The 21,686-nt window shown below is 37.7% G+C and overlaps 1 protein-coding gene across 4 annotated transcripts in view; it reads left to right on the plus strand.

Annotated features, from left to right (window-relative positions):
* The window catches only part of ANKRD11 (ankyrin repeat domain containing 11), a 347,116-nt gene that overhangs the window by 67,696 nt on the left and 257,734 nt on the right, over nt 1-21,686 (plus strand). The window contains exon 2 of one of the 4 annotated variants that reach the window (XM_074201017.1): nt 3,820-3,931. The exons of 2 other annotated variants lie outside the window; for them this stretch is intronic. The gene's annotated coding sequence lies outside the window, so the exon portion shown is untranslated. Of the gene's footprint in view, nt 1-2,764; nt 3,932-21,686 lie in introns of those variants that run through there. One more of the 4 variants, XM_074201007.1, reaches the window with a different exon arrangement.

A 21,686-nucleotide genomic window follows, 5' to 3' on the forward strand; every position in this document is an offset into this window, starting at 1 on the left:
ATAAGATAAACACATTAATAGGGACTTGTGAGTCATGGTTTTAATTGGGCTCTAGTCCAGTATGCTTTGAACCTGGAGATACATATACTTGTATATGATGGGGTATATCTTTATATTTTATTTATAAATTTTATATTATATGTATACACACATATATCTTTCCCCTTCCTAAGTTGAAATTGTAAAGCAGGGCTTTTTTTTTTTTTTTTTTTAGGTTTTTACAAGGCAAGTGGGGTTAAGTGGCTTGCCCAAGGCCACACAGCTAGGTAATTATTAAGTGTCTGAAACCGGATTTGAACCCAGGTACTCCTGACTCCAAGGCCGGTGCTTTATCCACTATACCACCTAGCTGCCCCTGTGCAAAAGCTTTTTAATTTAAAGTAATCAAAATCATCTAGTTGGTGTTTGATGATGTTCTCCAACTCTTCCTTAGTCATAAACTGCTCCCTTTCCATAGATCTGACAGGTAAACTAGTCCTTGATCTTCCAATTTGCTTATAGTATTGTTTTTTATGTCTAAGTCCTGTAACCATTTGGATCTTATCTTGGTAAAGGGTATTAGGTGTTGGTCTAATCTAAGTTTCTTCCATACTAACTTCCAATTATCCCAGCAGTTTTTATCAGAGGGAGTTTTTATCCCAATAGCTGGACTATTTGGGTTTATCAAACAGCAGATCACTATAATCATCTCCTGCTTTTGTACCTAGTCTATTTCACTGGTCCACCACTCTATTTCTTAGCCAATACCAAACAGTTTTGATGACTGATGTTTTGTAATATAATTTTAGATCAGGTAGGGCTAAGCCACCGTCTTTTGCAGCTTTTTCATTAAGCTCCTGGAAATTCTTGACTTTTTATTTCTCCATATGAATTACAATTTTTTCTAACCCATGTTGGAAAAGTAATTTTTTTGGAATTTTGATTGGTAGGGCACTAAACAGATCATTTAGTTTTGGTAGAATTGTCATTTTTATTATATTAGCTCTACCTATCCATGAGCAGTTGATATTTGCCCAGTTATTTAAATCTGATTTAATTTGTGTGAGAAGTGTTTAAAATTGTTTTAAAAAAGATTCTGAGTCTGTCTTGGCAAATAGTCTCCCAAGTATTTTATGTTGTCTGAGGTTACTTTGAATGGGATTTCTCTTTCTAGCTCTTCCTGCTGTATCTTGCTAGTCATATATAGAAAAGTTGAGGATTTATGAGGCTTTATTTTATAACCTGCAACTTTGCTAAAATTGCTAATTGTTTCCAGTAGTTTTTTTGGATTATTTCTTGGGATTCTCTAGGTAGACAGACCATCATGTTATCTGCAAAGAGTGAGTTTTGTCTCTTCCTTCTCAATTCTAATTCCTTCAATTTCTTTTTCTTCTCTAATTGCTGAAGCTAACATTTCTAATACAATATTGAATAGTAGTGGTGATAATGTGCACCCTTGTTTCACCCCTGATCTTATTGGGAATGCCTCTAGCCTCTCCCCATTGAATATAATGCTTGTTGATGGTTTCAGATAGATACTGCTAATTATTCTAAGGAACAGTCCATTTATTCCTACACTCTCTAGTGTTTTTAGTAGGAATGGATGCTGTATTTTGTCAAAAGCTTTTTCAGCATCTATTGATATGATCATATAATTTCTGATAGGTTTGTTGTTGATATAATTGAGTATACTAACAGTTTTCCTAATATTGAACCAACCCTGTATTCCTGGGATAAATCCTACTTAATCATAATGTAGTGTGACTGTACTGTTAATGAAATGTTGTAAAAAACAACAGAGAAAAGTGACTGGAAACAGATAATTCCTTAGAAGCAATTTTTCTTTTTCTTTTCCCTCTTCACTTGTAACAGCCCTAATACTTTTTATTTCTTCAGTCTATGTTTGGAAGCTATTTTCTTGTCATTGTGTCTTGTGATTTGAGTTCTTTTCACACTTAATATAGATTTTGACATTTAAAATTTAAACCTAATTGTAGTAGGAGGTAGGCTGGTCATCATTAATTTGGAAAAGTCTAGTTTGAAAGTAGCCTATTCTTTTTTTTTTTTGGCATGGAAATGGGATTAAGTGGCTTGCTCAAGTCCACACAGCTAGGTAATTATTAAGTGTCTGAGGCCAGATTTGAACCCAGGTACTCCTGACTCCATGGCCCATGCTCTATATCCACTGCACCACCTAGCTTCCCCGAAAGTAGCCTATTCTTAATCTTTGGTGGTGTAAATTATGAATTGTAACATGAGAAGAGGCAATGATGATTTAAAAACCCTAGGTTCCTAATATAACTGGTGAACAGGCAACGTCACTAATATTTGTTATCTCCTTTCAGCCCGGGTTTTGGTTTTAAATTTATTTTATTTTTTTAGGTTTTTGTAAGGCAATGGGGTTAAGTGGCTTGCCCAAGTCCACACAGCTAGGTCATTATTAAGTGTCTTAGGCTGGTTTTGAACTCAGGTGTTCCTGACTCCAGGGCTGGCGCTTTATCCATTGTGCTACCTAGTTGCCCCTCCAGGTTGTGCTTTTTGGTTTCCCTGATTGGCTCTTTGTTCTTGTGGTATCTGTTCCCAACCTTTTCTTCTCTTCTTCTTTTTTTTATTTTTTATTTATTTAAGGCAGTGGGGTTAAGTGATTTGCCCAAGGGCACATAGCTTGGTAATTAATGTCTGAGGTGGGATTTGTACTGAGGCCCTCCTTATTCCAGGGCCAGTACTCTATCCACTGCACCACCTAGTTGCATGCTGGTGGGGGTGGGGGGGTGGGCATTTCTTCTCTTCTTGTACTTCCTCTCCCTGATGATATTTCTTCTTTCCTTTTCTTGTATTTGTGAACTCCTGTACTTCTCTACATCTCCCATTTCTTTTTCTCTTTTACTTCAATAGCATGCAGATGGACCTGCTCCGCTTCAGTGTCTTCTCACTCCAGTCTACTTCCATTCAGCCACTAAAATGATTTTCCTAAAGCTCAAGGTCAATGGAGTTATCCCATACTCATTAAATTTCCATGGTTCCCCATCACCTGTATTTGATATACAAAATGCTGCCTGGCCTTCAAAGCCCTTCCTAAATTATTCTCCTTCTGCATTTGCAGACCTTTCCTTCCCAGTGTGTCCCCTTGTGTCCAGTGCTCCTGGCCTCAGACACTCATTTCTCATCTTTTCGTTTTCTCTGGGTTGCCCCTCATGTCTGCAATGCTCTCTGTTTTCTGCTGTTCTGACTCAGTGGTATTTTTAGTTTGATTGCTAATGGGTGCAGTGAATGGAGCATGGTATCAGGGAGCCTTGAGTTCCAGTGTGATTCTTAGACACTTATTAGCTGTGGGAACCCATCATTTCAACTGTGAAATCAGAATATCACCAATTCCCAGGGTTTAGAGGAAGGATGGAATCAAATATTTGTTAAGTGCTTAGCACAGTGTGTAGCCCAGAGGACAAACTATATACAGGTTAGATGTTATTATTCAATATTCGTTCCTTTTTTAATATTAAAATTTTTTCCTGTCACATTCCCATAATTATATCTATTTTTTGTTTTTCAGATTTTCTTATTGAAATTAGTGAAATGTTTATTGGGCAGTATAAGTTGCTTTAATGGAAATTCAGGAGGAAATCACTAAAGCATTATGTTCTCTAGCATTTGTCACATAGTAAGGCCAAAATATTGGAGTTGGTGCAGTTTTGGGGGTTTTAAGGGATGATGGTGCTCCTGGATAGAAGGTAGTGTGGCCTTTAGCTATCACTGAGTTAGTGTAAGCCTGGGCGCAGTACTCTGAAGTGACCAAAAAGAATCCTTCCTCCTGCTGCCTGCCTTCATCTTGCTTGCTTTCAGATGGGAAGCATAGCAGCTGCCATGTCCTAGACCTGAACTGAGGATAAAGAGGCCAGAAGGGAAAGCCTTCCTACCAGCTCATTGCCCTGCATTTCTAAGACCTTTTAGTCAGGTAGGTGCAACTTCAATTCTGAGGGAGACAAAGAGGAAATAGCTGGGCTGGGGGGAGAGCAGGCCCCTTGCAAGATGGTGGTGCTTGAGCTTCACTTTGAAGAAAGCCAAGAATTTTCTAAGTTATAAGGATACATTCCAAATAGAAGGGTTCCATAATTTCCTTGTTTTGCTGGCTTAAATATGGCTATTTGTAATGTTTCTTGAGCTAGTCATTAAATGGTGACTTTAGCAATCAGTTTGGTGCAAAGGATATATTGATTCATTTCTTTACATTTTGTCATTTTTGTGTTGGTATTTGAGAGATTTTCCAAATTGATGTCAATATGTAAGAACAGAATAGAAATATATCTTTAGAAATTATTTAATCACACTCTTCCATTTTACAAGTGAAAATATATGTGCATTAGGCTGTTGAGGTGGTTTCCTGAAAACCTTACAAGTCTAGTTTTGATCCCAAGACCTCTTACCTACTTGTTTGGTGTTTGCTGCCTATCAGTTGCTGTTGGGCCTTCTTATAATTTTTTTTAATTTATCCCAGTAATTATTCTATTTATTTATTTTCACATTACTCCAAATAGTCTGATTGTAAAAAATTAACCTAGTCCCCCTTCCCCCACAAAGATAGAGGAACCTTAAGAAAAATAAAGTGAGAGAAAAAGGAAAAAAAGTTTCAATGAACTGTGTTGAGATGACATCAGCTCTTTCTCTGGGATGGGTTGCATTCTATATCATAAGTCCTTCAGAGAAGTTGTTTCAATATTTTTTGCCCACAGTTGCTATTGTTAACTATATTTCCTGCGTTCTATTCCTCCCCACTCCTGTTTATTCTGTTTTCTCTTCTTTCACCCTGTTCCTCTTCAGAAGTATGTTGTATCTGACTTCCTCTCCCAAGATCTTCCTGCTCTTCTATCACCTACACCCCCCCTCCCCCCAACCCCTTCTAATAATTATTCTTATAATTTATTTCTGAATTTTTAGTTTTTAGCTGATGTTTTTTTAATCAGTTTGTTTTTAGAAAGTATGTATTGCCAGTCAGATCCCCACCAGAATTTATTTATTTTCAAGATTTGTTGAGACAGTTTTTGGGGGCTGGTTTTTTGTGATTCTTCTGCTGTCTTTTCAGCATTCTCTACAATTCTTTTGATTAATAAATGTTGATTTTAGTGTGTTTCTTTTGGTAGGTTTCTTCTGGATTAATTTTAGGAATGTAAATACTGTAGCTTTTGTGAATTAAAGGTAGTTATTTCTTGGTTTTGTTTAAATTTTGCTTTGAGTTAATGCTTATTTTGCTTTATACAATTGGCTAACTTTGAGTAATTTGTTTGCCTTTGTCTGTAGTGTTTCTATTTGCCTAACTTTTCTGTTTTTATTTCTCTTTGACTTTAGTAATTTACTTCCATTAAGGAGAGCTTGCCCCTTTACTGTTTTTTTAAAAACAATTGTAGAAATCTGTTTTAGAAACTTGGAGATTCTTTTGTTCACATCATTCCTAGTTATTTTACCAAGGGCCCACTGGGGTCCAGTGATATGAAGTTTTTTTTTTAAGGTTTTTGCAAGACAAATGGGGTTAAGTGGCTTGCCCAAGGCCACACAGCTAGGTAATTATTAAGTGTCTGAGACCAGATTTGAACCCAGGTACTCCTGACTCCGAGGCCGGTGCTTTATCTACTAGGCCACCTAGCTGCCCCAATATGAAGTTATTTTATAAAGAATCCATTGGTCCTTGTTTTACAGTACTTGTAGTTATTTGTCTTCTCCCATTAGCCATTCCAGTGAGGACATCTATTTGGATTAAATACAAAATGATTCCTGTTTCTATTTTCTACTCATTATGCTGTTTTCAGTGTGTTAGATGTTGGGATTAAAGTGTACAGGCAAATTTTCTTCTGCTTGATTTTTTTATATTATGTGGCACATTTGCTGCCAAGTATTAGACATACAGAAAGAGAATTGAGGCAATTCTTGCTTTCAGTGAGCTTCCATTTTTATTGGGAGGAGACAATATAAAAAAGCTCATGAGTATGTCTATTGCATTTCAGTTGTGCTGAGGAAGGGTCTTGTGGAGCAAGTTGTGACTGGGGGTCCAGAGATCAGAGAGAAGCTGCTCTGGGTTTCCAGCTGAATTGGGGATGTGAGGTGGTCAGCATTCAACTTTTGTGGTCATTCTTGGGAAAGTCAAAATTGGGGCAGAAAGACATGGAAGGTTAGGGGTTGAGGAAATGAAAGGCCTGTGGCTTTCCTCAAGTGCAGGAGGGCAGGACTCTGATGGTTTGTTGTTTCTTGTTGACTGTAGAAGGAGATAATACTCTTAGTAAATTTTTCTTTTGGCCTTGTCTTCATCCTATCAGTTGCTAAAACTCTATAAGTTTTTCTGCCAAATCAGGGGAAAGACCTTGAGTCTTGGAAACAATTGATCAAGTCTAGTGCTTTCTCTTTCATTACTCACCTTTTAAGGTAGATATTCTCTAAGATTTGTCTTTGGTCTTTTCCTTTGCTACACTTCTGCTTTTCTGGACCCTCCTCCTCTTTATTTCTGCTACAGTCCTGGCCAAGTTACTGTCAAATATTTGTTCCGGCTGTGCAGGCTGTGGCCATCAGGACCTATACTTGGGAGTTTCATTGAGAACCCAGAGTTTGGTGGCTTCTCTGTTAGAGATGAAAAGGACCATCTTTGTAGTTTCTTTACTATGTTTTTAAAGGTTTCTGACTAAACTACGTATTCAGGATAAATTTCCTAGGGTTTGAAATATGTAGCAAAACTGTGTTTTCGTGCATAGGAAAGGATCTTAAGCTTTCTCACTAGAAAATTAGTCGTTTATAATGAATGTTTTTTAAATATTTGGTCCAAGCACTGAGTATTTATTATCAGAAAGCTGCTATAAAAATGTTAGTAATAGCCATTTTTACAAGGGAATAAATATTTTGAGTATTGAATTCATTAAACAGTTTTTGGTTAAATTTTGTGTCCTCCTGTAAAGGGACTAAAATAAAGGAAACCCCATTTGACTTTAATACCAGTCATAAAATATATAACCCTGTCTTTCCCTTCTTCCCTCCAACCTGAAACATAGTCTTCTGTTCACATAGTAGTATACTTAAATCAAATTGTGTCCTTGTTGTTGCTTTTTCTCTCCAAAGGAAACTATGAAATTGGAGACTGTTTTCTATTTTTGTATCCCCCAACACTTAAACAACTCAGTGCCAAAGCACATGAGAGAGACTGGATAAATATTTTTCAATTGATTGATTGAATGAATGAAGAGGTGAAAATTCCAGCTCTTTCAGGGTTTGACAGTGGCATGGGGTATGGTAGCTACAGTTTAGTCTGTTACTTCTTAGATGGAAAAGGGAATGTTACCCCGGATGTAGATTTTCATCTGTCTTAGACTGCTGATTTAGTTAGATACTTATGCTCATGGAATCTTAAATGAAGAAATGGTGAGGTGATTGGAGGTCCATTTTTTACTTGAGGAAATTTAGGTACAGCAAAGTTAGATGCAATGTGGACTATAAGTGGCAGAGGCTGATTCTTTAGAAAATTCATCAGGTATTCAAACTGGTCCTCTCTTTAGAAGGATTTTTAATATTTGAACACTAATTTCATGACATCTTTAACATGTGCAGATTTAAACCAAACCTATAATTACTAGATAAAGCTTTTTACAGTAGTATAATCACTTTGACATCTAATATGCCTTCAATATTTTTATTTAAGTTTTAGATTTTACATCACTCAGTTTTCACATAAGTTCCTCCCAACTTTTTTGAATGCTGAAATGGAAATTCTTCCCTTCTTGCATGTTTTAATGTATGCTACTTCCTTGGAGAGTTGAGATGTACAGGGATGGTACTTTTTTTTTTGTTGCAAGGCAATCTGGATTGATTGATTTCCTTAGGGTCACACAGCTAGTGCTAGTACATGTCATGTGTCTGAGGTCACATTTGAATCCAGATCCTCCTGACTTGAAGACCTGAACTCTGTTGATTGTGCCACCTATTCGCCTCTTTGATTTTTTTTTTCAAGGTTCTTGAACCAGAAAATAAAGTTGGTTCTTGGTTTCCTTTCCATACCTGAAAGTTTTTGAATATGGTAATCATAATAGTTGTTAAGAGAATAGTGTTTGGAGCTTCTATATTGTAGATGAAGAAATTGAAGCCTGGAGAAGTTGTGACTGGTTCAACATTGAATACTTAAATACTTAAATATCAAAGTAGTAAACAATGGAATCCAGTTTCAAATCTAGATCTTATGAATGTATGTCCAGCAATTTTTTTCCATGTAATCCAAAATAATTTCAGGAGGTTAATAGTTCATGATTATTCAGATTTGCAATAAAAAGGTCACACAATGGGTAGGTTAGATGAAATATTGCATAATGGGTAGAAAGCCCACTTTGGTTTCAGGAAGCTCTGGAGTCAAGTCAAACTTGAGATATTTTGGATGTGTTATAGAAGGAAATCATATAAATCCTGTAGTGCCCCCCCATTTTACAGTTGAGGAAACCAAGGCAGGGGGCAGTTAAGTCATTTGCTCAGGGTTACACAGCTAGGAAGTATCTGTGACACAGAATTTGATTTTCATTCTTTCTGGTTTATAGGGCCAGTTTCTATCCATCTAGCTGTCTCAAGTAGCTTGAATAGTGAACTGTGAATTCTTTGGGATTTTTGAGTAATGTTTGAATAACTCAGGATTCATTTTTTTAAAATATATTTTTAGGTCAGGATTTTTTTTTAAGGTTTTTTTTTCAAGCCAAATGGGGTTAAGTGGCACAGCTAGGTAATTATGAAGTATCTGAGACCGGATTTGAACGCAGGTACTCCTGACTCCAGGGCCTGTGCTTTATCCACTATGCCACCTAGCTGCCCCCAGGATTCATTTTTAACTCCCTGTACCCACCCCGTGGTGGTACACTAATTTTTTTGTGTGTTTAACTTTTATGTGTGCAAAATAATGAGGAAAATTCAATTAAAAGGAACATTGTTGGGGCGACTAGGTGGCACAGTGGATGGAGCACCGGCCCTGGAGTCAGGAGTACCTGGATTCAGCCTCAGACACTTAATTACCTAGCTGTGTGGCCTTGGGCAAGGCACTTAACCCTATTGCCTTGCAAAAGAAAAGGAACTTTGTAGGCTTGATGGTAGACTTTGTTGATAGTAATTTATCTCTTAGAAAACCAGAATGTGTGTGTCCAATGTCCAAAATGGCTTTCCCTTGCATCTCCTCTTTCAGTTCATACTTGTGGACCATTTTCTTCTCCTGAGCAATTTCTTCCATTCTTTGTTTTCCTGGCTACTTTCCTCTATTTTGTTTTTCTTTCTTCCTTTTCAGGACTATCATTAGTGTTTTACCCCACTCCATTCTCTCCCTTAATGATCTTATTGGTTCTCATTGATAATTGATCATCTATACTGCTGGTGACTCCTGGATTCATAGTGCTAACCCTAGTCTTTCTCCTAACTTTCTTATATATTTCAGACTGAATGTTCCTCTCATGACAAAACTGTTTTGTTCCAAAACATTCCCAAAGCTTCCTTTTTACATACTTCCTGTTTCTGTCAAGGTTGCCACCATTGTTGTTCTAGTTCCCCCATTCTCAAATGCAAAGTTATCATCACCTGCCAAGGTGCTCTGTCATCCCTAAAATACAATACTGACCAGGCCATTCTTTGTTTTCAGGTTCAAAACCCATTACATAGACAAAGAAACATTTCAGCATTAGGCAAATTCTAGGAGGTAGCAGGCAAAAGAGAGGAAAAATAGTATGCTTTAGGGGCAACTAGATGGTACAGTGGATAAAGCACCAGCCTTGTAGTCAGGAGTATCTGAGTTCAAATCCAGCCTCAGACACTTAATAATTACTTAGCTGTGTAGCCTTGGGCAAGCCACTTAACCCCATTGCCTTACAAAAAACCGGAAAAAACCCCCCTAAAAAAGTATGCTTTAATTTCCACTCTTGAGTCTCCATTTGGAGGTGAAAACATTTTTCATCTTCAGTTCCTTTGGAATGTGGTAGGTGTTGGTGGTCAGTTAATAATTATTTAACAATTACAGTTTACTATAAGTAAATACTGAGGAAATTGTTTACTTTGTATCAATTCATATAAGACTTTCCAGGTTTTTCTGAAATCATCACTTTTAAAGTACAGTTGTATACTATTCCATTTCTATATCATAATGTCTCCTTGACCAATAGTTGCACCAGCCCTCTATTTACTCTCCAAATCAAATGCTCCTTTTTAGCATCACGATTCTTTGCAACCCTGTCAGCCTCAGTCTCTATTATTTTTCCACTGCACATTCCAACCAAACTGACTTTTTGCTGTTGTTGTTTACATTATTCTCTCTTCCTGACTATGCTCCTGTTAAGGCTCCCTCACCCAAATCCTGAATTCTTCCCTACCCACCCCAAGTTCTTTGCTCTTAAATTCTTTCATGTGACCTTTTCTTTCTCCCACTGTTGTCAGTACTTGTCTCCTTACCCTGTATATAACCCCCCCCCCTAAAAATGTAAAACCAAACTAATACTTTGTTCATGTTGTTTCCTTCCACTAAGAAGTAAATTCTTTGAAGGCAACAATTATTTGAATTTATGAAATGTGTAGTAGTTGGAGTAGATGGACCAGTCAGGAAGACAGTCACCCCAGGAGTCCAAGGGAAGGGCCCAGTACTAAGAGGCAGTGTGACAGGATGTGGTATGGAAGGACGAATTGTGATTGCCTATTAGGATGTCTCCTTTCTGCTAGGTGACTGCTCGGGTCTCTCTGAAATACTGTTTGCAGAGAACAACATGTCACCATAGCCTCAGATTTGGAAATCACCTCCAGGCTTTCTAGTCTGACTCACATCCTATCCTTACAAAACTCTTGCATTTTGTGTGTGTGTGTGTGTGTGTGTAGTACAAGTCTCTCCATAGCCAACAGAGACAGGTTGGGAGGAGTTCTGGCGCTGCTGTGATGGTTCAGGGTTCAGTACAGTACAGGAAAACCTGAAAGCAGCTGTGCCCACCTGGCTACCCTGGGGCCAGTCCTGACCCCCCAAAGATGAGGGGATAGAGATGGAGAAGGGGATGGAGATGGAGAAGACCATGGATTGGAAGAGCCAAATGGAGTCCTGCTTTTCACTAACTTTTGTCAGCTGGGAGATGGTTGTTGAGTTTGCTGTGATATAGAAGAGTTAAAACCTGTAGAGAAGAGTTCAAATTAACATGTGATCTGTCCATGCACAGTAGGTGACCCCAACCCTGTGAGTATTACTGGGAGGCAGGCGAGGTAAAGCTTGGGGTCTACAGGGTCCTGTGGGTCAGAAAACCTGTCTTTCTATGTTCTGGATACTTAACTGTGTTTCTCTAAAGGTATGAAAGTCACAAGGAGGTCATGTTGATAGAGGAAAAACAGCAGATTAATAAGTAGCAGTGACAGTTAAATAACCAAACTATTAATGTTGAAAATTGCAGCATGGATGAAGTTGGCACAGCATGGATGAAGATCAGTCCATTAGAGGAAATTGAGAAAGAAGTGGTCAGACAGGCAGAAAAGAACCAAGAGAGAGCAGCATCATGCAAACTAATAAAGAGAGAAGAGATCTAAGAGCGAAAGATAGTTGGTGTGAAACATAGAAGTCAAGAGAATGAGGATTAAGAAAAGATTAGACAATGAAGAGATCATTGGCAAACAGAGAGCCATTTTAGTTCAGTTAGGAGTCAGATTGCTGGCAACTTTATTTTTATTTTATTTCTTTAATTACACATTACTAAAATATTCTTATTGTATGAGTAAAAATAATACCCCTCTCCCCACAAAAATAAAAACCTCATGAGAAATAAAATGAAAGAGAGAAAAAAAATGTGTTTCAGTCTCTGTTTGGATACCATCAGCTTTGTCTCAGGTGGATCACATTCTTTATCATAAATCCATCATAGAAGTTACTTCATATTTCTCCACAGTTGCTGTTGCTGATTGTACATCCCTCCGTCCATTCCTCCCCACTACCATGTATCATATTTTCTCTCTCCTCAAAAATGTGCTGTGGGGCAGCTGAATGGTACAGCAGACAGAACACTGACCTTGGGGCCAAAAGACTCCAAGGTTAGATCCCACCCCAGAGACCCAGCAATCACCTGGCCCCATGGTCCCTGACAGGCCACCCACTCCCTACCACCTTGCAAAAAGTAAAAAAGAAAATGTGTTATATGTGACTATCCTCTCCTATGGTATGTTCTCTCCTCTATCACCGACATCACCCCTCCTCTGCCCTGTTCCCCATTTCCTTCTAGATTTCTATTCCAATATTATATATGTATGCTGTTTCCTTTCTGAGCCATTTCTGATGAGAATAAAGGCTCCCTCATTCCCCCTCACCTTCCTCCCTTCCATGCCATTGCAAAAGCTATTTCTTCACTCTTTTACATGAAATATCATAGCCTTATTCTACCTCTCCTTTCTCTTACTCCCTTCATCCATTGACTCCATTTTTACAATATATTGTACCTTATTCTACCTGCTCTATTAAATGAGATCTTTCATATTATCTGTATCATCTTTCCATGCAGGAATACATGCAGTTCATCATCAAGTTCTTCTTAATTTACCCTTCTTGTCCACCCTCTTTATGCTTCACTTGACTCCTATACTTAAAGATCAAGCTTTCTGGTTCATTCTTTTTCATTGAAAGTCCATTTTCCCCTGGAAGAGTATGTTCACTTTTTCTGGGTAGTTGATTCTCACTTGCATTCCAAGCTCTTTTGCCTTTTGGAATATTATATTTCAAGCCCTATTAGCCCTTAATGCAGTTGCTGCTAAATCCTGTGTGATCCTGACTGTAGCACCATGATATTTGAATTGTGTCTTTCTGGCTTCTTGTAATATTTTCTCGTTGACTTGGGAGTTCTGTAACTTGGCTATAATCTTAGTGATTGTTTTTATTTTTGGATCTCTTTCAGGGGAGATTGGTCAGTTCTCTTAATTTCTATTTTACCCTCTGCTTCTAGGATATCAGGGCAGTTTTCCTGTAGAAATTCTTTAAAAATGAGGTCAAGGCTCTTTTCCTGATCATGACTTTCAGGTAGCCCAATAATTTTAAAATTATCTTTCCTGGATCTGTTTTCCAGATGAGTTGTTTTTTCCAATGAGATATTTCACATTTTCTTTTGGTGTTGAATTATCTTCTCTTGATTCCTCGCAAAGTCATCAGCTTCCTTTAGCTCCATTCTACATCTGAAGGATTTGTTTTCCTCTCTAGAGATAGCTTTCTTAACTCCATTTCCACCTGACTAGTTTTGTTTTTTAAAACTTTCTTCTCCTCAATAACTTTTGAATTGTTTTATCCACTTGACCTAAATTGGTTTTTAGAGGAGAGATCTCCTAGGAAAGGCTGTTCTCCTGCCTCCATCTTTGCTCTGATCCCTGTTGATGACTGGTTTTTTTTTTTTAGGTTTTTGCAAGGCAAATGGGGTTAAGTGGCTTGCTCAAGGCCACACAGCTAGGTCTTTATTAAGTGTCTGAGACCAGATTTGAACCCAGGTACTCCTCTGACTACGCCACCTAGCTGCCCCTTTGTTGATGACTTTAGAAGAAAACGATTGTAGGGGGCAGCTAGGGGAGTTTGGTAGATAGAACACCTGCCCTGGAGTTAAGAGGACCTGAGTTCAAATCCAGCCTCAGACACTTAATAAGTGCCTAGTTGTTTGACTGTGGGCAAATCACTTAATCCAATTACCTTAAATAAATATATATATATTTTTTAAAGTATTAGTGTAGAGTAAGTTAGCGATATCTCCATTTATGAATGTGGAACCCTTTCTAGGCTTCAGTTTATTCCCTTATAAAAGTTTGGGCTAAGATTTTTAGTTGATTTTATTTTATTTTTTCAATTACGTGCAAAGATAGTTTTCAGCATTGATCCATTTGCAAGTTTATGCATTTCAGATTTTTCTACCACCCTCCCTTCCCTTCCCCCTCTCCATGTGCCAAACAATCTAGGAAAAGCTGTACATGTACAATCATGCTCCACATGTTTCTAGACTAGTCCTGTTGTGAAAGAAGAATCAGAACTACAGGAGGGGAGAAAACCATCCGAAGCTTTTAAAAAGAAGTTTTAAAAAGGTGACCATAGTATGTTTTGGTCTGTGTTCAAACACCATAGTGGTTTTTTTTCAAATTTTCTTTAATTTATTTACACATTACTAAAATATTTTTGTTTGAGTAAACATAATACCCCATCCCTGACAAAAATATAAAATCTTATGAAAAATAAATTAAAAAGAGAAAAAATTGTTTTAGTCCATGTTCTGATACAGTTTTTCTGATCTATCTTGGGTGGAGTCATTGGGTGAAAGGGAAATGTACTGGGAGTAAGAGAAAGGAGAGCTAGAATAGGCTAAGATATCTCATGTAAAAATATTTCATGTAGCTTTTACAGTGGTATGGAAGGAGGGAAGGCGAGGGGAAATGAGGGAACCTTCATTCTCTTTGGAAATAGCTCAGAGAGGAAACAGTATATACATTCTAGGGTTTAGACATCTAGAAGAAAAAGAAGAGAAGGGGAAAGGGGGAGGGGATAAGGGATGTGAGTGATAGAGGAAAGGATAGGCCATAGAAGAGCAGTTGCCGGGTGTCTCCTGCTGGGGTGGCTCCACAGGCCTTCCCGCTATTTTCCAGATTACCTTGGACTGGAGAATTGCCTCATTGGACCTTTCTGTGGGTTCTGTCTCTTGAAAATTTAGTCATAATTTTAATGTTTTTGAAATATTTTGGAGAGAGCTCTACCTAAGAGTACTACCTGCTGCCATCTAGGCTCTGCCCCTTCATATTTTTTCTTTGGATGTGGATAGCATTTTCCATCACAAATGTTTTAGGATTGTTCTTCATCACTGAACTTTGGAGAGCAATTGAGTTCATCATCTCACAGTGTTGTAGTTAATGTGTACATTGTTCTCCTGGTTCTGCTTCCTGCATCTGTTCATGTACTTAAGTACTGCTTGTCTCATCCAGCATCCTATCCCTAAACATCTCCCCCCACCCCTTCCACTGCACAGATCTCTCCTAGGTTATTTCTTTAGAAGTGTTTGATGATGGAGGGCATCCAAATTTTGGGGAACAGTGAATGGGAAGTAGATGATTTGTGCTTTTTTATTACTACTCTAACATTATTTACTTTTGGATTATACAACTTTTTTCAATAACAAGGTTCTCTGCTAGCTAAAACGTCCTTTTGAAGACAATCTTAAATCTTTTATGTGGTGGTATTCTTCTCCTGGTCAAATAATGAAATTGAAAATTTAACACTTGGATCCTTAAGGGGAGACTTCTTATCTATAAGTAATTCTTATATATAATATCTTGCATTCAATACCCTACTTTTTATTACACAAACCCTGGCCTTTTCTGGAATGTCTCCCACTTGGCTTCAGTAATTCTTCCCTCTTCCTCACCCCTTTATGCCAAAAAGTATTTGTTGGATTTCAATAACATTCTTAGGTGTTTTGAAAAGAGAATATTTGACTTTTATGATAATAAATAAATTTTCTTACCTGGTACCATTTGCAATTGGACACTGGGGACTTTGACTTAAGCTTTCAAATTATTTTAGATTTTATTTTGAAATTTATTTTTAAGGAATAGAAGTTATTTAGCCCTGTGTTTGGTCTGTCCTGTAGTTCCTTTAAGAAATGTTTATTGTTGTTTCTATTAAGAGAGGGATGATTTCATTTCATGGCTTACTACAGTGATTTTGTTTTGTTAAATATGGAATTGCCAGTGCTAAATTATTGGTTCAGATGGCCAAAATGTAGCTCTTTGAGCAGCTGTAGCCCTTCTTTCAGATGTTCACTTATCTATAAGACGTTAAATTGTTAAATCAGAATACTGGAGGATTAGGTATTTGGATGCAGTGAGTTTTAAGACTTCCTTTGCAAGGTGAATGTTTTTTTAAAAAAACAAAACAGTTCCCCATACAAAATGTGTGTTAAGGAGAGCAGAACTGGACTTAAGACAAAGGTTGAAAAAATTGAATTCTTTATGCAATTACAAATCAAGGGACTAAGTACTACAGGCACCAATAGGAATGGACAGTGTCACTGATACAGAAAAGATAATTTCTTTAGGTACCAAAAATATTGACTTGGAACTGATTGGTAATAGTAGGATTGATTAGTCCTAGGACTTTTTAAAAATTTTTATTTGTTTTTATTTTTCCTCCGAGTTACATGCAAAAACAGATTTCAACATTCACTTCTAAAAACGTGAGTCCCAAATTCTTTCCCTTCTTCCCACCCTACTTACCTTTCATTGAGAAAACAAGTTACTTGGTATGGGTTAAAAATGTGTAGTCATGGAAAACATTACTACAGTAGCCATGTTGTAATAGTAAACATACACTTCCCTCAAAAAAAGAGAACCTCAAGAAAAATAATGTGGAAAAAAAAACATGATTCAGTCTGTATTTGGACACTATCAGCTCTGTCTTTGGTATGTATAGCATTCTTTATAATAAGTTCTTCAGAGTTCTCTCTTGCATCACAGCAGTGCTCTTTTACAGATGATCCTCTTGTAATATTGCTGTTACTTTGTGTAAAATGTGTTTCCTTTTGGATCTGTTCATGTAAGGTTCATAAGTGAGTACATCTTGTTCATCATTTTCCAACCACAGAGCATTCCCTCCATCTCCAGCCCCTGGCCCTATATATATAGATTTCTTCCCTCCCAATATTTCATGCCCATTGCACAGCGTTCCAAATTGTTCTATAGAATGGTTGTATCATTTCACGACTCCTCCAACAATGTATCAATGTCTCATTTCCCTGCACTCCTTCCAACATCTTTCATTTTCTTATTCTGCCTTATTAGCCAATCCAATAGATGCAAAGCACCTCAGAATTATTGCAACCTGCATTTCTCCTATCAGTAAAGTTAAGACTTTTTTTAGTTTGGGTTTTTTTTTTTTTTTTGCAAAGCAAGGGGGTAAGTGACTTGCCCAAGACCACATATCTAGGTAATTATTTAGTGTCTGAGGCTGGATTTGAACTCAGGTACTCCTGACTCCAGGGCCGGTGCTCTATCCACTGCACCACCTAGGCACCTCCTAGTTAGGACATTTAAAAAAAATGATTTAAATAGATTGTATTGATTGGGGAATGGTTCTTTAAATTTGACTCCATTCTATATGTTTGAGAAATGTAGCTCTAGGAATTTTAATCCTAAGGAAAAGTTCCTGGAGTAAGGGTTTGTAGACCTGAATTTCAAAAAGACTGTCCAAAAGGGATTGTCTAATTTTCTAGTCAGAAAGAAATCCTTATGAGCCTTTTCTTTCCAGGCATTGCCAACTAAATTAGAAATATGCAAGAGAGACAGTTCCTGGTCTGAAGTAGAAACTATAGGTAAACTTTTCATCCAGTTAGGTTGTCATTCTAAGAAGCAGTCATTTCAAACCATTTTGATCTCAGAACAAGTCCTACCCCCCACCCCCCACCCCTCCATGATCATCTTAATTTTATTTACACTTGAAACAGTAGTGAGCCCTCATCAGCTTACAGGTATCTTTTCTTCTCTTTGTATTGGTCAGAGCTTAAATTCATGATGTCTACACAATGATTCAAATGAATTTTTAATAGGAAGTGTTGAACATCTTTACTCTCTGTCTTTATGATTGAATCATTTTTCTTAGTAAGGATTTATTAAATACTTAATACATTCCAGTACTGGAGGTCACCAGTAAGACTGAATTAGGGCCAACTATGCATATGCAAGACTTTCAGAGTATTCTGAATTGTTAATCAAATTGAATGAACTGGAATGGAAATAAAGCCTCAAAATCATGGAATGTAGAAATCCTTTTGGTACTCCTAACATTTTAATTGACCTCTAGCCAATCTCTCTTCTCCTTGACTGGGAACCCCCACACTCTTTATTTCAACTTTTCTCTCAGGGTTGTTTTTTTTTTTTGTTAAAAGACAGGAAATCAGTGTTCTTACATTTCACCTCGCATAAGTAATTTCCTTAAATGTGCTGTTTCATATTTTTGATATCAACAGTTTGTCAATTTTGCATTTTTCCTTCATGGAATTATAGAAAAAATTCTATTACTGAATAGAGTAATTTAATTTTCAATGCAGAGATACCACTTTTTTTATTTGAGTTTTGAGTTTTATAATTTTTCTCCTGATCTTACTTTCCCCCAACCCCTATGGAAAGCAATCTGTGGGTCTTTATTTTATTTCCATGTTTATTTGAGTTTCTAACATGCTCCTTTCTAGGTAATACTACATGGAATTTGAAAACCAAAGACATAGGATGAAAATTCGTTTATTGAAATGCTTTTGGGAGATTTAGTTTTTAGAATCCTTTTAGGACCAAAAGCTAAGGGAATTTGTTTCCAGATAATTAAAACTTTTATGAATCCCTTTAGAACCCATTAGGGGGAAAGTGTCAGATTTCTATTTGATACATAATCAATAAGAGGACTCTAATCCTTCTTTCTGAACTCAAGTTCTCTGACTTTTTCCTCAATGCCTCCAAGATCCAATACAAAATCCTCTGTTTGGTGTTCACAGTCCTTTCTAACCTGGAGTGGGAAGGGGGCACATTTTTAGTCTTCCTACATTTTCCTCCCTTCAAGACTCTTCAGTTCAGTAATACTGGCCTCCTCATCTCTTATCTACTAGCATCCTTTTAAGTTCTAACTAAAATTCCCTCTTCTCCAGGCAGAGTCGCCTTTCTCCGAACTCTTCCTAACTCTTGTATCTCTCCTATTTATCCTATATGTAGTGTGTGTGTGTGTATCCCTGTTTACATTATGAATCTCCTCCCATTACCTAGGTGTTTGGAGGGTCTGATTTTTTTTTTGCCTCTGTAACTTAGTTTACAGGCCTGGAATACAGTTAAGTGCTTAATAAATGTTTATTGACAGTTTGACTCATGTTTTTAAGATTATGGAGAAAAGGGGGGTGGGGAGGGAAGAGGATCAATCACTTACATTCCTTTGGTTTTAGCTTTGTGTTCAGGAATTCTCCTGTCTTCTGTGGAACTTAGACAACCCATAATCCTTTGTTGGCAGGATGTAAGCTTGAACCAATGCATGTACTGTTTGCTATGACCAGTAGTCCTATGACAGAGAATGGAAAAAGAAGAGGGAGAAGGAAGATACAATAATGGTTAGAAAGGTCGAATTGGAGCCAGTTTATGAATGTCTTTGAATCCTCAGCCAAAGAGAGCAGTTATGTTGGGTGCTAGAGGTGACAGGGAGACACTGTAGCTTATTGATCATGGATATGGTATTGTCAGATCTGTGTTTTAGGAGGACCCCTTTGGCATGGATTGGATTGGGGATGGATCTGAGAAAGACCTGGAACAGGGAGTTTAGTCAACAGGTGATTGTATCTTGAGTGATGATGGTGCCCACGTTTGAAGGGAATGGATTTGAGAGTCGTGGAGGTAGAATTTATAAGATTGTCCAATTATTGCAAATATGGGGTGAAGGAGCAGTGAGTTGAAGAAGATTTTGAGGTGAAACAATCTATGACTTGAAGACTGGTACTTCCTCTGATTAAAATAGGGAAAATCAGGAGGATAAGTTTCAGGAGGAAGAGAGTGAGTTTTATTTTGGACTTTTTCAGATTGAGATACCTCTAGGTTATCTTATTGAAAATGTCTGTTCAGCATGTGGTGATGTTGGATGAGTTTAGAAAGGAGAGAGAGATTAAAAGACTCAGACTAGACTAGATAAAAAGTTACTGAAAGAGACAAAAGCCCAGGGACCTTTTGTGATCTTCTAAAAGATTCTATTTGTGGACTAAATCTTAAAGAGATTTTGGTGTGATCAAGTGATGGAAAAAGATATTATAGATCCTTCAGGTATTTCGAAAACAGGATCATTCACATAATTATGAGCTGGAAGCAAATTCTAATATGTCCTGTTTGCTTAACTGCTGCCCCCAACCCCCCAACTTTCAGAGAAAATAAAAATTCACCCCTGATGTGGGATCTCATTACCTCACTCCTGGATTATCGTAGGCTTCAGGTAGTTTGTCTGCCTATCTCAAGTCTATCTCCACTCAAGTTCATTCTCCATCCATTTGCCAAGTGCAGATCTGACTATGTCAGCTCTTCACTCCAAATACTCCAAAAAAAAGTGACTCCCTGTCCCTCGGATCAATAGCAAGTCTTCTCTTTGGCCTTAAAAACACTTGTTGCTTAACCATTCTCCACCTCCTTCTTACCTTTCCATCTTCTGAAGTTTTTCCCCTTCCAGGTTCTCTAGTGACACACAGATAGTCCATCCTTGGATTTTTATTTACTTTCCTTCTTTGCTTGGGCTGCTTTTCTTCCTTCAAGTCTAGGTTTAAATTGCACCTTCTACAGTAGAGCCTTTTGCCAATCTTCTTTGTTTTATGGCTTAGCCTTTGGTAGTTATTTTTCTTTATATGTATGGAATGTGTGTGAAGATCATTTCTTCTTCACCCCCACAGTTGTTTTCCTTCTTAGGTTCAGCTCCTGGAGATCAGGTGCTCTCTTTTTATCCAGGAGAGAGCCTGAGGGCCTGAACTATTATAGGTGACTGTGAGAATGTAGTGAAAACACATGGGAGACATTTGATGACATGAAACTCCTACTATGGGTCAGAAGCAGAAAAACCAGCTTTTCTCTCATTCTTGTCCCTATCCTAAACACCTCTGTGCATGCCGAGCCTTTTTTCTCCGAGGAGCTCACTGTCTTAAATGGGAAAGAAGAGGACATGCATAAACTGTGAACAAGCAAGATAAAGATGACAGATTGGAGACAATTAAGAGTAATGTTTTAGCTTTAAGGGTGATTGGTAAAGGCTTTCTGCTAAAGCAGGGGTGGCAAACTTTTTTTCTGCTAAGGGCCATTTGGATATTTAACATTATTTGGTCAAACATTTAGTTAATTCACCCTTGAACAGCTCCTAGATTTATTGAATTTTGAGACTCACCTGGGGTTGTCTTGGCAGCTCTAGACCAAATTATTTCATGAAAGTTTCCCACCCCTGTAGTAGAGGAAGGATGTTGGTGAGAACTTGAAAGATGGCAAGGAGTCCAGTAGATGGAAATGAGGGGAGAGAATTGGAGGGGATAGTTGTTTATAGTGCCTAGAGTTAAGGAGACTGACATCACTGGACTGTGGGCCAGGGAAGATGAAGACTGGGTTATGAATGGTTTTTATTGTCAAACCCTGGAGGTCATATAATTGATATAGCAAAATTAAACATGTATTTTAGAGTATTGACTGGACTAGTAGAGATTTTAGTCAGGGAGACAGATCTGCCAGCTCTCTCACCTGTTCCAAGTTAGTGATAGAATCATAGAGAAGGAGGCATAATAAGAGATATTACAACCAGAGGACAGCCCTTAGCAGCAGATTGGATAAAGAGTTGGGGGAAGAATGAGGAGTCAAAGATGACACTGGGTTGTACAGTGAGGCACCTGACAGCAATAGGAACTGGGGGATGTGGGGAGAATGGCAAGATTTAGACATGATGTGAATGCATGCCAGTTAGGGTTGGAGAATGAGAACAAAGTTGCAAAGCTGCGCAATTTGATAGTGTGCTAAATTTCGCCTTCTCAGTCCCTGATTTTCAATAGATATTGAGTATTCTAAGTAAAAGTGTAATTAAATGTGTATTGCTTATTATGTGTAAGATCAGGATGGGCCTCATTGAAGATCTACCCCATCAACGAACATTATTCTGGAAGCCGTATTATGACTATTGCTTGGGCCCACAGTATTGGACTATGAGTGAT

Source organism: Macrotis lagotis, chromosome 1 (assembly GCF_037893015.1).
Source record: "Macrotis lagotis isolate mMagLag1 chromosome 1, bilby.v1.9.chrom.fasta, whole genome shotgun sequence".
Taxonomy (NCBI): Eukaryota; Metazoa; Chordata; class Mammalia; order Peramelemorphia; family Peramelidae; genus Macrotis; species Macrotis lagotis.